Below are 20,202 nucleotides of genomic sequence, written 5' to 3' on the forward strand. Positions count from 1 at the left end.
CCTGCACTAATTGTTTTTTTCTGACTTTATGTTGACAAATGTGAATGAGAAAATCATATGTCTATTAACAGTTTAGCAGCTGAGGGCCATTTATTGCCGGGACAGTGACAAATAACTCTGCCACCCTCACATAAACATTGGCAGCATTTGAAATCTGTTCGCAGTTTCGTTTGCAGCTTTTGGTCTGTACAATGTTAATTATCCAGTTTCTTATCAGGCAACAGGAAGCTAAATGGAAAATGAAAAAAGTAAATAAAGGAACAAGTGAGGTTGCAGAAATGCTAACTGTGTGTGAAGAGACATGTCTAGGTAGAAAATTGTGGTAATAGAAGCAGAGACATAGTGGGGGTGGGGGGAGAAAGAGAGAAAGAAAGATTTGCATTTATATAGCACCTTTCACAACCTTTTAAAAAATTTGTTCATGGGGTATCTCTGGCAAGGCCAGCATTCATTGCCCATCCCTGATTGCCCTTGAGAAGGTGGTGGTGAGCTGCCTTCTTGAATCGCTGCAGTCCGTCTGGTGAGGGTACACCCACAGTGCTGTTCGGGAGGGAGATCCCAGATTTTGACCCAGCAACTGTGAAGGAACAGCAATATAGTTCCAAGTCAGGATGGTGTGCGGCTTGGAGGGGAACTTGCAGGTGATGGTATTCCCATACATCTGCTGATCTTGTCCTTCTAGGTGGTAGAGGTTACGGGTTTGGAAGGTGTATCGACAGAGCCTTGGCAAGTTGTTGCTGTGTGTCTTGCAGATGGTACACACTGCTGCCACTGTGTGTTGGTGGTGAACGGAGTGAATGTTGAAGGTGGTGGATGGGGTGCCAATCAAGTGGGCTGCTATGTCCTTGAGTTGAACTTCTTGAGTGTTGTTGGAGCTACATGCATCCAGGCAAGTGGAGAGTATTTCATCACACTCCTGACTTGTGCCTTGTTGATGATGGATGGGCTTTGGGGAGTCAGGAGGTGAGTTACTCGCCATAGAATTCCTAACTTCTGGCCTGCTCTTGTAGCCACAGTATTTATATGGCTACTCCAGTTCAGTTTCTGGTCAATGGTAACCCTCAGGATGTGAATAGTGGGGGCTTCAGTGATGGTAATGCCATTGAAAGTCTAGGGGAGATGGTTAGATTCTCTCTTGTTTGAGATGGTCATTGTTTGGCACTTGTATGGCATGAATGTTACTTGCCACTTATCAGTCCAATTCTGAATGTTGTCCAGGTCTCGCTACATGTGGGCATGGACTACTTCAGCATCTGAGGAGTCGCAAATGGTACTGAATGCTGTGCAATTATCAGTGAATAATTATTCTAACACTTCTGACCTTATGATGGAGGGAAGATCATTGCTGAAACAGCTGAAGATGGTTGGGCCTGGGATACTGACCTGAGGAACTCCTGCAGTGATGTGCTGGAGCTGAGATGATTGACCACCAACAACCACAACCATCTTCCTTTGTGCTAGTTATGACTCCAATCAGCAGAGAGTTTTCCCCTGATTCCCATTGGCTCCAGTTTTGCTAGGGCTCCTTGATGCCACACTCGGTCAAATGCTGCCTTGATGTCAAGGACAGTCACTCTCACCTCACCTCTGGAGTTCAGCTCTTTTGTCCATGTTTGAACCAAGGCTGTAATGAGCTGAGTGGCCCTGATGGAACCTCCCAATATTCCAAAGTGCTTTACAGCCGATGAAGTACTTTTGGAGTGTAGTTCACCATTGTTGTAATAACAACAACAACTTGCATTTAGATAGCACCCTTAACATAGAAAATATTTCAAAGTGCTTCACAGGAGTGCTGTCAAACAAAATAATGTAGGAAATGCAGCAGTCAATTTATGCACAGCAAGCTCCCAAAACAACATGGCAGTAGAAAGATAATCAGTTTCAGTGATGTTAGCTGAAAGATAAATATCAACCAAGACATTGGGAGAACTGCCTTGTTATCCTTCCAATAGTGCAATGGGATCTTTTACGTCCACCTGACAGGGGAGCCTTGGCCTTGGTTTGACATCTCATCCAAAACACAGCACCTCTGATAGTGCAGCACTCCCACAGTGCTACACTGGTATATCAGTCTCGATTGTGTGCTCAAGCATCTGGAGTGGGGCTTGAACCTAGAGGCCTGCTACCTGACCCGAACCCGATGGGACCCGACAACATGTGTCGGGCTCGGGTCGGGTTGGGCCCATATTCAGGCTCCGGCTTTCAGGCGCGGTTTGGGTCAGGCCGAGTCCAAGTCGAGTCAGGCCAGACACGCAGGGTCAGTGCTGTGCTGGTAAGCATTAAAAATAAAAAACTTACCTGAGCTGGGAGTCCAGGACAAAACTGAGTCTGCGCAGTGAGCGAGTGACGTCATTATGACGTCATCACGCATGCACAGCAGCTTTGTGGAGGTTCTGAGTTGGAAGGTAAGTAAACGGATTGCCGGGTCGGGCTTGGGTCGGGTCGAGTCGGGTCGGGCTTGGGGCAAAAGCAGAGGGCCTCGGGCCGGATTGGGCTCAGGTCCATGGTGGTTCGGTTGGGTTCAGGCCGAGTTTGTTTTCCCGACCATTTGTTTTTCCACCATTTTCTAACTCCCAGGCTACCAATTAAGCCAAGACTACACTTAAGTGGAGTGAAAAAGAGGGAGAAGGGAAAGGGAGGTAAGTGTGAGAAAAGAAAAAGGTAAAGGAAGATGGGAAAGCAAGAGAGGGAAAGGTGAGAGAGATAGATGGGTGATAGGAAATAGGGGGAAGAGAAAGAGCAAAAGGAGGGGCAGAAAGGAAGGGGAGAAAAAAAGCGAGACGAGATAGTGAAATAGAAATAGTGTGAATAGAGGAAGCAGAGAGAGAAAGAAGGTTAAAGTTTGAGAGGGAGCTCCATAAAGAGAAGTGAGGGAATATAGGGAGGAAATGAAAAATATCACAGTAATTGGGAGACAGAAGAGAGATTGAAGAAGTTGAGGAAGAGAGAAAAGTTTCAAAGATTAAGGGGAAACTAGTTTTCAGCAGTAATGCAAAACAGGTAATAATAATATTTCAGCAACCGGGTTAACACACAGCCTGATTGTCTTTTCCAAATTTCACCCCTTTACTTTCAATATGTGAAAAGGAGAGAGAGAGAGGTGTCCTGCATTAACGAGAAGTGTCTGCATTAACAAGATTTATATAATGGAAAAGAAAGTGAGTTAAGGAAGTTCTCATATAAAGAAATGAAAAATGTGTGTACCAATCCAGGAATTTTCCAGGCATGGTGAGCTGGTGGTTCTTAAATGAAACCCAGTGATTAAAGTTGCCATGGAATCCTGCTGCTGGTGGGTGGGGAATGAATTCACCGGATTGGTTAACAGCCAGAGGTTGACAGCTGTCTTGCTATTTGTGGGAGCGTTCTGTGTCTATGTTATTTTTTTTTTATTTTTTATTTTTATTTAGAGATACAGCACTGAAACAGGCCCTTCGGCCCACCGAGTCTGTGCTGACCATCAACCACCCATTTATACTAATCCTACACTAATTCCATATTCCTACCACATCCCCACCTGTCCCTATATTTCCCTACCACCTACCTATACTAGGGGCAATTTATAATGGCCAATTTACCTATCAACCAGCAAGTCTTTGGCATGTGGGAGGAAACCAGGGCACCCAGAGGAAACCCACGCAGACACAGGGAGAACTTGCAAACTCCACACAGGCAGTACCCAGAATTGAACCCGGGTCGCTGGAGCTGTGAGGCTGCGGTGCTAACCACTGCACCACTGTGCTGCCTTTCCTATATTACAACTGTGACTATACTTTATTGGCTGTAAAGTGCTGTGGGAAGCCCCAAGGTCATGAAAGTTGCTATATAAATGCAAGTTCTTTCTTTAAATACATGTTTAAAAGTTCTTTCTTTCTTGCCAGAAATAAGCTCTGAATTAAAATCCACCCATAGGATAGGGAAACCAGTAAACAGCCCAACTGGCCTGTACATGTAGGGTTTCAGCAGTCGAGTGCCACAGAAGAGTTGGAATTGTCACCGTGGACCTGTGTTTATTAGCGAGCCCCTTTATCTCCCTTTCTGACTGGTGCACACCGAGGCAGCAGCTGGAAGGTGCAGTCTTTAATGATCAACTCAATTAGTCTGCAATCGAACTGAACCAGCTCCCCAACAAGAGCATTGTGATGTGAATTTCAAACCATTTCCTCAGGGATGACCCAACATTTACAGCATCATTGACAAGGGACTGCAATTTGTTTTTAAACTGTCTGATCTAAACTGGAATACTTCCTTCAATACAGTACCAATGTGAATTGAAACATGCACAACTCCACAGAGGTTGACAAACCTAGTGTGGTAATGAGGGAGTGCTGCACTGTCGGAAGTGCAGACATTCGGATGAGGTGTTAAAACTAAGACCCAGTCTGCCTTCGCAGCTGGAGGCAGAAGATCCTCATGGCACTGTTGAAAAAAGAGTAGGGGAGTGCTTGCTGGTATCCAGGACAACATTTATTGCTCAACCAACATCTCTAAAAGACAGATTTGGTGGAATTTCATGCTCACCACCCTGGTGGGTTTGGAGGAGGGAAAGCATAAAATTGACGGGATGGTGTTTGGAGGGGGGGAGGGGGTGCGGGGGCCACCACCATTCCGCCTCTGCTGAAATTTACTGCTCATTGAGGCCCTTAACTGGTTAAATAACCCCCAGATAAAGGCCTCTTCCTGCTGCAGCCATAATTACCCATGCAGCGGGCGACCCTGTCACCACATGGGAAGCATGGCACGAAAAACAGTGTGGGCTGTTTCCTGGCTCGGAGGGGGGGGGGGTGGGGGATGCAGGTCCCTCATTCAAAGGCACTTAGTGCCTGAACGAGGGACCCAGCATCAGGAAGGGGAGGTGCTGTCGGCCCTGCCCCTACCCTGTGACTCCGACCTGTGAAACCCTACCCGCCCTAACCTACCTGAGGCCTGGCTCCAGCGATGCTCCTTAGCCTCCAGTAGGTGCAGCTATAGCAGCAGCCACCAGCCTCTGATTGCCAGAAGCTCTGCATGGCTAGGACTTCTGGCGATGGGGTCCTAAATGCTATGGAAGGACTGCTGCTGTCCAGTTAAGTGCCTGATTGACACTAAATTCTGTGGGCCTTCCATAGAAGAGGTTACGTGGGGATCTCAGTGTCACTTTCCCCCGATCGTGAGACCCCACTGCCAACATAAGATTCCCCCCATTATCTGGTCATTATCACATTGGTATTTGTGGAATCTTGCTGTGCATAAATTGGCTGCTGTGTTTCCCACATTTTAACAGTGACACCACTTCACAAGTTCTTCATTGACTGTAAAATGCTTTGGGATATCCTGAGCTGTTATGAAATGTGCTGTATAAATGCAAATTCTTTCTTTTTAATAAGCATTTTGCCAAATCTAGGCAGGTTTAAATTCTTCCCAGTGCTTCTCCAGAATAGCATTGTGCTATAGAATCATAGGATCCTACAGCACAGAAAGAGGTCATTCGGCCTATCATGCCTGTGCTGGCTCTTTGAAAGAGCTACCCAATTAGTCCCACTCTCCCCACTCTTTCCCCATAGCCCTGCAAATGTTTTCTTTTCAAGTATTTATCCAATCCCCTTTTGAAAGTTTCTTTTTGAATCTGCTTCCACCGTCCTTTCCAACAGTGCATTCCAGATCACAAGAAGTTACTGTGTAAAAAAAACCTGCTCTTGGAAAAGCATTGACAGAGTGGATTGGCCTTTGGAGAACTTTTAATCATTAGGGAAGGAAACCTGCTGTCCTTACCCAGGGTGGCTTACATGTGACCCATGGATCTTTTGCAAACTTTGAAAGAAAGACATTTATATAGCACCTTCCACAACCTCAGGGCATCCCAAAGCTCTTTACAGCCAATGAAGTACTTTTGAAATATAGTCACTGCTGTATTGTAGGAAAGGCGGCAGCCAATTTGTGCACAGCAAGATCCCACATGCTGCAATTGGATAATAATGTGATCTTCTGCTTTACCGCTGCTGGTGGAGGACTAAATATTGGCCAGGACACCCAGCAGAGCTCCCCTGCTCTTCTTTCAAAGAGTGCCATTGGATATTTTACATCCACTGAGAGGGCAGACCGGGTCTCAGTTTAATGCCTCATCTGAAAGGCAGTACTTCTGACAGCACAGCACTTCATCAGTATGAAGAAAGAGTTTAGAGCAATTATTTACTTGTAGGATTCGCTACCATTTGTAAAAACCTTCAGGTTTAGTCTTGCCCTCCAAAGACTCTAATAGCTGTCTGAATGATTCAAAGACTGCTACAGTTCGGATATTAATAAACTGTAGTTCCATTCATTTTGGAAATTCTTTCTATTTGATGTAGGTGCTGAGGCAATAGCAAAGAGCAAACCTAGCTATCTCCACATGCAAATCCCAAATACTCCACCAGGCCCAGAATCAACATTCAAATATTGTGCAAGTATTATGAGTCAATGTCGGGATGGAATTTCAGATCTCTTTCATTCTATCTCTGTATTGTCCTCCAGCCCTAGGACCCACTGAGATCTCCACATTCCTCCAACTTTGGCTCTTTTCAATCCTGCACTCTCTTTGCCCCACCATTGGCAGCCATGCTTTCAGCTGTCTTGGCCCAAAGCTCTGGAATTCCTCCAAAAACATCTGTCTTTCCACCTCTCTCATCTCCTTTAAGATGCTCCTGAAAACGTACCTCTTTGACCAATTTGATAACACTCTTGCGAAGCACCATGAGACATTTTACTATGTTATAAGTATTATATAAATGCAAGTTGTTGTCTAATATTCAGATCTACCAAACAATACCCAACTGTGAAACATTGTTGCAACAGCAATGTTTCCGACCAATCCCCACTGCCCCTTATTGGAAATGGAACTGCTCTATCCACTCACTTTGAGGGTTATGGGTAGCAAACATGACCATTTGGTTTGCATGCCATTAAAACAGACGCATTACTTCCATGGGATAACGTATTCTTCTCCCCACAGAACTGGCAGAAAAAGATAGTTCTCTCATTGAACGCTAAGCAGCACCATAGTTGTTCCACTTTTACACAACAAAGGTAACTTTTGGAATTTGTGCTTTCGGAACCATATACCAGAAATATCAGAAATTCGAGTGGCTGCTGTGTAAATTGTCTAACCATAATGGTTAGAAAATTATCGTTAGAGTGTGCCCAAGTTTCCATTTTGCGTTCTCAGCAAGCGAGCCCGACAGCATGAAGTTGGAAAGTGACCCCGTCTGTTTATCAGTCTTAGCAGGTGGACAGTACTTTTAAAAAAATAAATATTGTCTTAAAGAGACAGGCTAAACTGAAACCAAAGTTTCGACTTTCTCTACATTCAGATACTTCAACAAATTAGCTCATACCGACATAACATTTGAGCAGTTTTGGGCTGATGTATCCTCACATGAGAGTTTATTTTTAATAATGAAAATGAATGTTTGTTCAGCACCAAATGGAACAGTTTAAATATTTCTTTGAGGCTTGCTGACGTATGGGTGTTCGAGGAGAGTTTGGCTTAGTGTCATAACACCATCAAATTGACATGGCACTGAATTTGCAAGGGATTCAAGAGTCTTCTTGGCTATTCCAAAACTCTTCACTGCAGTGCCATTGTCCCTTTAAATGGACAAAGCCTCACTCTAACCCAGGAAATAAATCTGTCCAGTAAATAAAAATGGGAAAAGTGCCAAAATGGGATATTTAATAGAAATGTTAAATCAATTAAATCCTCACCTTGCAGTGGTAAAGAACTTTGTCATATAAATACACAAGCACAATCTCTCAGAACAATTACTATTTTAATGTGACTAACATTTTTCCTATGTCATCATTATGTGATGCAGTTATTTAGCAAGCACTATACATACCTATCATTGTCTAACAAACCCATTGAAGTATTCATACAAAATCCATAAAGAGATATTTGTACTTATGTTACATTATATCAAAGTATGACAGATTTATTTCATCTTCCACTATCGTGTGGGGAGGCATTTAGGATTTAAATAATTAACGTCCAGCAGTACCTTCTAAAATGTAAATGAAATCTTTGTTCTTACTATCTTATTGTCACTGAGATAAATCAAAGAAAACAAATACAATCCACAAGACCACATGAAAATCTCCCATTAAAAGTACAGCAGGAAGAATGTAACCAAGAGGAAACATCTATAATGTGGTTTCAAGCAACGGCTTTACCATTTCTTCATCTAACTGAAAATTTGGTATTTTAGTTGACAGTGCAAAGCTATTTTCTGCTGCCTCTTCCTCCTAGTTTGATCAGCTAATACCTGTGCTTTATGTTTTGTCCCCATTGTTATGGATTTCTTAATCTGAAATTCCTGGATTGTGAAAATCTCATCAGCGGCAAAACTTCCTGAAAACCAGAGTTCTTAGCAACAAAACATTACACCCAGGCGACTGAGCAAGGGAGACACAATGGCCAAGGCTACTTGCATCTTTCACACAACTGAAGCAAGGGCTAGACTTTATATATCAGACAATGACCTTTCAGACAAACATCTAAACATCTTACCGTCTTTAATCTGAGCACAGTTCCAGGCACCCTGCAGTAAAGGGACAAACCAATCTGCTGTCAAGAACCTTAAGAAGTGAAGGCTATAGTTCTGTGGTCATCACAGTGTGTTTTATGACTACATTCTAATCTCTTTTCTACTCTCTAGAGAGACTATGTATGTGTGTGTGTGTGTGTGAGAGAGAGAGAGAGCACGTACCATTAAATGACTTCAGCAGATAGGAGTCTCCCTAGGTTTGTTGGAATTAGGCCACTGCTCATTAAATCTTCAGAGAGCTTTTGAAAACATATCTGGTCAGTGTTGGTGAATACTTAGGTTGCTAGGCACAATGCTAATTTGTCTACTAGGAAGAACCATCTCTCCTAGCTGAGAATCAAGTAGTGAATAACATCATATTTTAACACTGGCTGACTGTGTCTCCTCTCAGTTCGCTAAACTATATATTGAAGGTTATTTTTTGCCCACACTCTCTCTTTCTCGCCCAAACCCAAGGCCTGAAGGACTGTGCTGAGGTAAAAACATGAGCCTTGTACACAGCGGCTGAGAAAACTCATTTCCAATTCAAGTCTGGACGTGTCACTTTATTCATCAGGGGTCCCAGGATTGGAACCCCGAGGCTGACAGGTAGATGGATGAGTCTCCAAATAGACAATTAAGGCCCTGACATCACTATCTCCTGCCTCCTAATTCAACTCTCATCAACTGTGCACTCTGTGACCAGTGTCTTTTAAAATCAAACAATGAGAATTGAGGTCAGAGAAAAAAGAACTCCAATACAATGTAGTACCTTTGACACAAGTGCAAAGCTGAATCAGCAGTGTATTAAACTAACAGCGGTTCACCTTGAAAAGGCTTTACCACTTAATGACCTATATAAGGGTTTCAAACAGATAATAATTGACCCCTATGAGCATCAAAAGACAGCAATTTAGTTAAAGATGAGGAACACTCCCCTATTGGCTTGTCGGGTCTGCTGGGCGAGGAGCATAGTCCTGACAGGCCAGGAAGGTTGCAGGTTTGATTACTAGTTTGTGCAGAGTTAGCTGATTTCACCTGGTTACAGTTGGTCTCTGTTAGGAAGGGGTAAATAGGCCAGGGTTCCTGCTCTTGTTAGTTATGCTCTGAACTCTGATAAGGTAACAAAAGAACTTGCATTTATATAAGTGCTTTTCACAACCTCAGGACGTCCTAAGCTATAATAGTCTCACTTTGTTTTCCAATTATGGATACAGAGGGCAATCAATGTTAAATGTGAAATACAATATTCCTTCCAGAGTTAAGTTACCAAATGAACTAAATCCGGTGTACATTGACTTCCAAAAGGTGTTTGATACAGTGCTACACAACAGACATGTAAGCAAAGTTATAGCTCAAGGAATAAACAGGACAGTAGCAACATGGATACAGAATTGGCCGAGTGACCTAATACATAGAGTAGTGGCTAATGGATATGTTTCGGGCTGGAGGAGGATTTGTAGTGAAGTTGCCCAGGGGTCAGTGTTGGGACCCTTGCTTTTCCTGATTATATATTAATGGCCGAGACCTTGGCGTACAGGGCACAATTTCGAAGTTTGTGGAAGATACGAAACTTGGAAGCATTGTGAACTGTGAGGAAGATAGTATAGAACTTCAAAAGGAGATAGACAAGTTGGTGGAATGGGTGGACAAGTGGCAGATGAAGTTCAATGTGGAGAAATGTGAAGTGATACATTTTGGTAGGAAGAACACGGAGAGACAATGGGTGTAATTCTAAAGGGGGTGAAGGAGCAGAGGTAGCAGGGTGTATATGTTGCTACAACCAGTGGGAAAAGGGTCTAGGGCTCCCCGCTCAGCCTTTTCCTGGTTTGGCCGTAACAGGGTTTAACTTTTAAAACAGTGTTTTTAGCTTCCCCTCAGTAAGTCCTTGCTCACTGCTCTCAATTTGTAATGGCAAAGAAATCAACCAGACAGGTTTTCTCAGATTTAAACAAGAAATGTGTACATTTATTAACCTTAAAACTCTAACTCAGTATAAACTACTAAAAATACACGACGTGATTACGCTAGCATGCATACACAATAAACACACACGCAAATAGAGACATAGGAGGAGAAAGAATTAAAGGGGAAAGGTTTGAAGTAATAGATGGAGTTCAGTTACTGGTTTTGGGTTGGATGTAAAGTCTTTGATTGAAGTTAAGTCTTGCAGTTCTCGTTGGGGCTCAGTGCATACTTTCAAACTTGTTTCGCTGGTCTTCTGTCTTGAGGCTTAAGTTACTTCCATGGTCCCTGGAACTTTGCGAGATAGAGGGAGTGCTTTCTTCTTGAAGTTCAATTGCAGTCTCTTCCAAAAACTGTTCTGTGAGCACAATTTAATTAACTCCAGGTTGGCCAGCAGGTTAGTCATGCGACTAGTTTTTTGCTTGAGATAGCCTCGCCTGCGAGGTTTGCGGATTCCTCACAGCTTACCAGATGCTCTCAGTGAGGGGGTGGAATGCTGGTTCTTATACATTCAAAGAACAAAGAACAAAGAACAGTACAGCACAGGAACAGGCCATTCGGCCCTCCAAGCCTGCGCCGATCTTGATGCCTGCCGAGACTAACACCTTCTGCACTTCCGGGGCCCATATCCCTCTATTCCCTTCCTATTCATATATTTGTCAAGATGTCTCTTAAACGTCGCTATCGTATCTGCTTCCACCGCCTCCCCTGGCAGCAAGTTCCAGGCAATCACCACCCTCTGTGTAAAAAACTTGCCTCGCACATCCCCTCTAAACTTTGCCCCTCGCACCTTAAACCTATGTCCCCTAGTAACTGAGTCTTCCACCCTGGGAAAAAGCTTCTGACTATCCACTCTGTCCATGCCGCTCATAACTTTGTAAACCTCTATCATGTCGCCCCTCCACCTCCGTCGTTCCAGTGAAAACAATCCGAGTTTTTCCAAACTCTCCCCATAGCTAATGCCCTTCAGACCAGGCAACATCCTGGTAAACCTCCTCTGTACCCTCTCCAAAGCCTCCACGTCCTTCTGGTAGTGTGGCGACCAGAATTGCACGCAATATTCTAAGTGTGGCCTAACTAAGGTTCTGTACAGCTGCAACATGACTTGCCAATTTTTATACTCTATGCCCCGACCGATGAAGGCAAGCATGCCGTATGCCTTCTTGACTACCTTATCCCCACCTGCGTTGCCACTTTCAGTGACCTGTGGACCTGTACGCCCAGATCTCTCTGCCTGTCAGTACTCCTAAGGGTTCTGCCATTTACTGTATACCTCCCACCTGCATTAGACCTTCCAAAATGCATTACCTCACATTTGTCCGGATTAAACTCCATCTGCCATTTCTCTGCCCAAGTCTCCAACCGATCTATATCCTGCTGTATCCTCTGACAATCCTCATCATTATCCGCAACTCCACCAACCTTTGTGTCGTCCGCAAACTTACTAATCAGACCAGCTACATTTTCCTCCAAATCATTTATATATACTACAAACAGCAAAGGTCCCAGCACTGATCCCTGCGGAACACCACTAGTCACATTCCTCCATTCAGAAAAACACCCATCCACTGTTACCCTCTGTCTTCTGTGACTGAGCCAGTTCTGTATCCATCTTGCCAGCTCACCTCTGATCCCGTGTGACTTCACCTTTTGCACCAGTCTGCCATGCGGGACCTTGTCAAAGGCTTCAATGACTCTCAATGTCTCTTGATCATCACTGTAGACAAAACCCATCTGGCTAATTGAATCCGGGCGTACTTCCATTTTCTCTCCATGCCACTGTCTTTTAGAATGCAAATGTACAGCCATGTTTTCAGCCACTGTTCTGTAGTCTTTTTAAAACAAGTTTGTTCAATATCCAGTAACAGTTCAAAAATAATGTTCCATATGACAAAATTAATATGTCTCGTTTCGGCAGGTGTGGTTTCCGTCACAATGTGCATAAGTCACGAAGGCAGCAGGACAGATTGAGAGAGTGATTAATAAAGCATACAGCATCCTGAGTACAACAGCAAGGAGATTATGTTGAACTTGTATAGACATTAGTTCGGCCTCAGCTGGACTATTGCGTCCAGTTCTGGGCACCGCACTTTAGGAAAGATGTGAAGGCTTTAGAGAGGGTACAGAAAAGATTCACGAGAATGGTTCCAGGGATTAGGAACTTCAGTTCCAAAGATAGATTGGAGAAGTTAGGAATGTTTTCCTTGGAGAAGAGAAGGCTGAGAGGTGATTTGATAGAGGTATTCAAAATCATGAGGGGTCTGGACAGAGTAGTTAGGGAGAAACTGTTCCCACTCGTGAAAGGATCGAGAACAAGAGGGCACAGATTTAAAGTAATTGTTAAAAGACGCAAAAGAAACACAAGGAAAAACATTTTCACGCAGAGTGGTTAAGGTCTGGAATGCGCTGCCTGAGAATGTGGTGGAGGCAGGTTCAATTGAAGCATTCAAAAGGGAATTAGACAGTTATAGGAAAAGGAAGAATGTGCAGGGATACAGGGGAAGGCAGGGGAGTGGTAGGTGAATTGCTTACTCGGAGAGCTGGTGCAGACACCATGGGCCGAATGTCCTCCTTCTGTGCTGTAACAATTCTGTGATTCTGCATTCTGCAGTTGCTTATTTGAATATTTCGTTAGAATTATAAATATATGTGTACATTTTAAGTGAAATCATTTGAAATATCTGGCCAAAATGAAGGCATTTACAGTTACAGAAGAAACTCTGTAAAGCACCTCATATAAGCTGACAAAGTGACAAAAACTCATAAACCTACATAGTGAGAAAATAGAAAAAATTTAACCTTTACTGAAAACTGAACGTATTCTGTGGCTGCTGATTTTAACATTAGCCGAATGGTGAAATCCAAGCCGGTGGGCAGTTAAAATAGCCTAGATTACTTACCCACTGCAAAGCTGCTACTGTTCCACATTTTAACCTGATCTACTGTTGGTTGGCATCTTTCCATCTATGAAAGATGATGGACATGGAGCAAGCAGTCCATTTAGGTGGGGCGTCTTCTCTTGGTGCACCTTTGCTGATGGCTGCGAAGGCCAATCCTTGAGAGGCAGGTTCTGCCACAAGTGCTGCACATGAAGTTGCCAAGTGATGCTGTGAGTTGTTGTTTTTGATGTTGGTGCCTGTTGCCAAGCTGCTGTTGCAACTGGTCATTGTGGCAGTACATGCCAATCCACAGGTTGTTTCACCATTTCCCTCTTTCACCAGCTAGTGACTCCCAGATGCAATAGACAACATTTAGGGCCTTCATCTCACACTTGCAAGCAACCTTGAAGCAAAACTTTGTGCACCTCACTGGTCGTCTGGCCCTGGCTACCTCACCATACAGAAGGTCCTTGGGTATGTGCCCGTCTTCCATCCTGTGGACGTGTCCGATCCACCGAAGCCGCCTCTGTTTGATTAGTGTCAACACACTTGGGAGCTCTGCCTTTGAGAGGACTGCCACATTTGTGATTTTGTCCTGCCAGGATATATCCATAATGCTCCGCAGACAGCAAAGATAGAAATTATTGAGCTGCTTTTCCTGGTAGCTGTAAGTCTCCCATGTTTCACAGCCATACAGCAAGGTGCCAAGAAAACAGGCCTTATAAACCATCAGCTTGGTCCTAAGGGTCAGCTTAGTGTTATCCCAGGTGCATTTCACGAGTTGGCCAAAGGTAGTAGCTGCTTTCCCCATGCATTCATTGAACTCTGCATCAAGGGACAGATTGTCTGTCACCATGGACCCAAGGTCCATGGACCCCACTTCCAGTGGGGTTATATTTAGTGTGATCAGGGACGGCGACGCAACACCTTGTCCCATGACCACAGTTTTCTTGATGCTTATAGTCAAGGAGAACAGGTTACAGGCAAGGCAGAGACAGTCCATGAGTCTTTGTAGCTGACTTTCTGTGTAAGTGATCAGCGTGGCATCATCAGCGTAGACGAGTTCTCTGATCAGGGCGCGATGTTTTTTGTCTTCGCTTTCAGCCTTGATAGATTGTAGAGCAGGTGACAAATACAGCTGCCCAAAGTCAGCAGGGTCCTTCTTGACATGACATCACTGGGACTCAGCTGTAATTGTTAACTGCTGGCCTGAGCAGAGAAGCCAAAGGGGAAGAGGAGCCATGGCCAGAAGAGGCCCAAACAGGTCAGTTTCATTTATTTTTCTTGAGGACACAGGAGTGCTCCTCTAGGCCCCAAATCTTACAATTGTGGAAGGAAGGTTTAGGCTCACAGATTGTACATCACAAAGGTGACCAATGGAACTAGGTTCATCTATGCGTCGGTGAACGAAATGTGAGTTGGATCTACATTTGCAGACATTGAGTTGCCAAACGAAGCTGAGCCTGAAGGTATGATTGCTCACTTGTTATCACCTCCTGTACAAATGCACAAATATCAAAGTCCAAACAGAGAACTTCCATTGACAGGACCGGGAGAAAACCAATTAACCCCAAGAACAATAATTCATTAACACAAATGGAGTGATAGACATTAGATTAAATTTCACTGAATACTGTTCTCTTCATTCATATATTGCAAATTAAATAAATTAGTTTGTTCATTTTCAATTGACCTCATCTCACAGGAGAGTGCATGAAGCTGCTTTTCAGATGATATGAGGACATGTACAAGATTACAGTAAGTGTTATACACAGTGAGGATCTTTATTGTTGTGATCCCTGGGTAATGCTAGCATGTGTCTATGAATTGGATGGTAAAGTACATTGGGCATTGTGGATGTAGGGTCCACTCATGGGACATAATTTTGATGCTAAAACCAAGAGAATAATTAGTGCAGGCATGACATTTGTAGCAGACCAAATGGTCTTCTGTGCTGTAAAAATCGAGGATCCTATGAGGTCCCTCCATAGTCATCTCCTTTGAGGACTGAAGAGGCCAAGGGTTTCTAATCTTACCTTATGACTCAGTCCTCTGATGCTAAGGATCAGCCTTTTGGCCCTTCTGTACATTGTGCCTAGGGCCTGAATGCCTCCACCAACAAAACTGTATGTAGTACTCAAGTAGGAGTCTCCTCCTACCTGTACTTGACAATATCGCAGCGTTCTCGGTTGACTGCTGCTTCACAGCCATTGGACATAGTGAGTAACGAGTCTACTGGTGTCCCAAGATCTGCCTTCACTAGAGAAGAGGATGCTGCAAATATCATAGTAAAGGAGGAAACAGTAGAGATATTAGATAGGATAAAGAGGAAGAATTAAAATATTGGCGGCTGTCAAAGTAGAAAAGTCACCTGGTCTGGATGGGATGCATCTAGGTTGCTGAAGGAGGTAAAGGTAGAAACTGAGGAGGCTCTGGCCACAATCTGCCAAGCCCTGTTAGATATGGGATTGGTGCCAGAAGACTGGAGGGTTAAAAATGTTGCACTTCTGTTCAAAAAGAGGAGAGGATAAACCCAGTAATTACAGGCCAGTAGGCCTAATGTTGGTGATGTGAAACTAATGGACAAAATTAATTGGCACTTGGAAAAATATGGGCTAATAAATGAAAGTCAGCATGAATTTGTTGAAGACAAATTATTTTGATCAACTTGATTGAGTTCTTTCATGTAATGGAAAGCATGGATATTGGTGGCATGGTTGATGTTGCGTATATGAATTTTCAAAAAGGCATTTGATAAAGAACCACATAATAAACTTGTTACCAAAATTGAAGCAGGTGGGATTAAAGGGGCAGTGACTACATGGATACAAAATTGGCTAATGGACAGAAAGCAGGGAGTAGTAGTGAATGGCTTTTTTCAGACTGGAGGGAAGTGTACAGTGATGTTCCGCAGTAATTGGTGTTTAGACCACTGCTCTCTTTGATATATATTAACGACTGAACTTTGGCATATTTCAAAGTTTGGAGTTGACATGAAACTTGGAAATGTAGGAGGAGGCCAGTGACAGATGTCAGGAGGATATAGATTGGTGAAATGGACAGACAAAACATAACGTAAAGAAGTATGAAGTGATCTATTTTGGTAGAAAGAATGAGTAGAGGCAATATAAATTAAAAGGCTCTGTTCTAAAGGGGCTACAGGAACAGAGAGATTGGAGATTTATGTACACAATATTTTGAAGGTGGCAGGACAAGTTGGGAAAGTTGTTAAAAGGTGTAGGGGATCCTTGGCTTTATTCACGGAAGCATAGCGTACAAAAACAAAAAATTGTGCTAAATGTTAAAGCCCTAGTTGGGTGTCAGCTGGAGTATTGTGGCAAATTTTGGCATCACATTTGAGGAAGGAAGTCAAGGCCTTAGAGAGGGATGGGAGGTGATTTACTGCAATATTACCAAAACCCAGCTCCACCTCGCCACAATCTCTCTTGACTCCTCCACTGGGCTGGATTTTGCCAGGCTCCCATCAGTGGGCTCCGTGGCTGTGGGGGGTGGGGGCCAAAAGATCATTCAAAGAACGAACTTCTGGCAGAGGCCCACCATGGAGTCCGATGCCAGGAGGCCTGGGTCTGATCTTCCCGGTGGGTGCGAGGCCCAATGGCAGCACCCCCCCCCCCCCCCCACCCCCCCACCACCACTGCTGGGCGGGCGATGGGACCTGGCTTTCCATATTGAAATGAGCACCATGAATACACTTAAATAAACCTACCTCCCATCTTATGAGCCCACTGCGATCTTCAGTATGTCGGCCGGCACTCCCGCGCCTTCACCTCCCCAATTGGGGAAGGCAGGCGTGACACTGGTGGGGAGGGCGGAGTTACGATTTTTAGTGCGGTGGGGGGGACAGGGTCAAATAATCGTTATTAGTGTAGGGGATGGTGGGAGGGGATGGTGGGAAGGGATGAACTGTGAAGGGATGAACTGTGAAGTTTGTACAGTTTGGGGGCGGAAAGTCATATTTGTAAGGTGTGTTTGGAGGAGGAAGGGCAAATATAAGTTGTTGAAAGAGCAGGGGAGTGGTACTAATTGGACAGCTCTTTCAAAGAGACAAGATGAGCTGAATGGCTTCTTTCTATGCTGTCAGGTTCTATTATTCTATGAATGGCCAGGCAGGAATGGCCCTTCTAACTTCTCCCTTGCACCCTGTGAGGGGAGACACTAACTCTGCACCATGTCTCTTTCCACAGCTGGTGTTCGATAAGCAGCTCAGAGAAAGGGCCCTTAATTCTACATCATTCCACTTCTAGGTGCTGTGCATCGGTTCCTTAAAACCATAGGTAACTGTGCCAACGCTTCTTTGGTTATCAAAAGCAATAAGCCCCTGGTTTTGTTCCCTCTGGAAAGGAGGGATTTATATGGATGTCCCTGTTGAGGCGCAGGGTGGATAGCAGCTGTGGTTGTGAGAGAGATGTGTGCAGCCATTGGCTCTGGAAAGCATGTCAATGTGGCTCAGCTGCCTATGTGTTGAAAGCTATTTGGAGTGATCCATCACTCACCTCCCCCAGGGGATGGGAGACTATGTGACTCTGTTTATCTGTTTAGCTCTGTGCATGTTGTAAATGATGTGTGTAGAACAAGGGGAATGGAAGATTGGTAACCTGAGAATGACACTGCAGTGTGAGTGCTGACAGCTTTGAAATAACACAATTTAACCAGAGGCTTCTTGCTGATCAAAGCAGCTGAGGTAGAATCTGAGCGGCTGGATTCTGAGAACGCTGTGCACTATCTGATACACCTTGTTAACAATCAAACCTATAGAAGTGCCACCATTGAGATTGCCAATTGTGATTTGTTGTAGGCTGGATATTCAATGTACATGTCATGTTCTCATTTGATAGCAGAGAACAAATCTTTCACTCATGAACTCAAATTCTGACAAGCAATATAAAAATACAAAGCCTAACTTTTAAACATCACGCATTTGCCATTAAGCACCAACCACCACTATGTCAACGACTAATTGTTTATGGTTCGGCAGTGCCTGAAGACATGAATATTTTAATTACTGTGCAGCTTGATTCTCGCACATTCATTAGAGGAGAATGGTATTTTCAGTCATGCAGCAGCTGGTGAGTGGCCCTCTGTAATTGTCCTTATTTTTGTAGGTTACATACATTCCATTTCTCTTCGTGTTGAGCTCTGTGTACTCCTATGGGTAACTATGATGGATCAAGACCCTAACTGTCAGGGAAATATTTCTTTAAAAATCTCAATAGTATTTCCTTTTAAACATACCAGGACAGGGTGCCACGGTGGGGCAGGGGAGGAAATAGGTCCTCATCCCACATGTTTTAGAAGCAATGGTTGCTTTGTGGAATGAGCTTCAAGGCCCATTCTCTTGTGCCCAATCTCACCTAGAAGTGGGTTGGCTGTCAAATTGGAAGCCAGTCCAAGACGCTTGCCTGAAACGTGAGGTAGATGCTCAATGAATATGTGAATAAAGACCTTAATGCTTGTTTTAGGAAACCCATTCAAAATTTGTCATCACTTGGGCCCAGCTTGCCCTACACTTGTGCAGCTGCCAGTTTGGGGACAGCAAGGTTCCACAAACAACAATGTGATAAATGACCCTATAATCTGTTTTTAGGTGTTGGTTGAGGATTAACAATTGGCCAGAACACCAGGGAGAACTCCCCCACGCTTCTTTGAAATAGGGCAATGGGATCTTTTTAATCCACCTGAGAGGACAGATGGTGCTTTGGTTTAACATCTCATCCAAAAGACGGCACCTTCACTCATTGCTTCTGGTTCTTCTGCCAATTATCTCCATCTCTCGGTTACCAACCCTCCTGCCAATGGAAACAGTTTCTTCTTGTTTACTGTATCAAATCCCCTGATGATTTTGAACACCTCTATTAAATCTCCCCTTAACCTTTTCTGTTCTAAGGAGAACAATCCCAACTTCTCTAGTCTCTCCACATAACCGAAGTCCCTCATCTCTGGTACCATTCCAGTAATTTTATTCTGCACTCGCTGCATGGCCTTGACATCCTTCCTAAAGTGTGGTGCCCAAAATTAGACACAATATGCCAGCTGAGGCCCAACCAGTGATTTAAACATTTAGTATAACTTCCTTGCTTTGTGCTTCTATATGTAAAGCCAAGTATTCCATAGGCTTTTTAATAACTTTATCAACTTGTCCTGCCACCTGCAAAGGTTCTTGTAAGTCTCTACACCTAGCTAACATAAACATTAGGACTACCTACAGAAACAGGCTAGCAGCCCTGCCCTATTGTCTCAGACACACCTGTGGCCTGGTAGGCCAAAAGGATGGAAAAAATGGGCCGTGAAAAAGGCTGAAACTCTTTCCAATGAGAACAGTTGAATTTATTCTAAATTGGAAAGAAAGACCAAATAAGTCAACCATACCAGCCTGCTGCAACACCTCTGCTCCATTGCCCAGCTCGGTGGTGATATTTTTACATATCTGATCATAGAGTATCTTTACCAAAGCTTTCTCATCCCATTTCCACACCACTACCTCTGGAGTCCCTCAAGAATTCTTCCTTGGTTCTCTCCTCCTTTTCATCTACCATCTGTCCCTTGGTGACATCCTTCACTGACATGGGACAGATTCCACCTGTGCACCGATGACACACAGTTCTATCCCTCTCAACCCCTCTACAGCCTCTGTCTGATATCCCATCTTGGATAAGTTGCAGTTTCCTCCCTTAAAAGCCTGTGGATATAGGGTCCATTGAAATTTTCAAGACAGAGATCAATAGATTTTTCTTAGGTAAGGGTATCAAGGGATATAAAAGAAAGGCGGATAAATGGGATTAAGGTACAGACCAGCTATGATCTAA

At 43.9% G+C, this 20,202-nt stretch overlaps 1 protein-coding gene across 1 annotated transcript in view; it reads right to left on the reverse strand.

The window, feature by feature from the left end:
- Nucleotides 1-20,202, reverse strand: part of mid1 (midline 1) — a 414,560-nt gene that overhangs the window by 285,292 nt on the left and 109,066 nt on the right. The window lies entirely within an intron of this gene.

This window comes from Heterodontus francisci, chromosome 10, assembly GCF_036365525.1.
Source record: "Heterodontus francisci isolate sHetFra1 chromosome 10, sHetFra1.hap1, whole genome shotgun sequence".
Lineage (NCBI taxonomy): Eukaryota > Metazoa > Chordata > Chondrichthyes > Heterodontiformes > Heterodontidae > Heterodontus > Heterodontus francisci.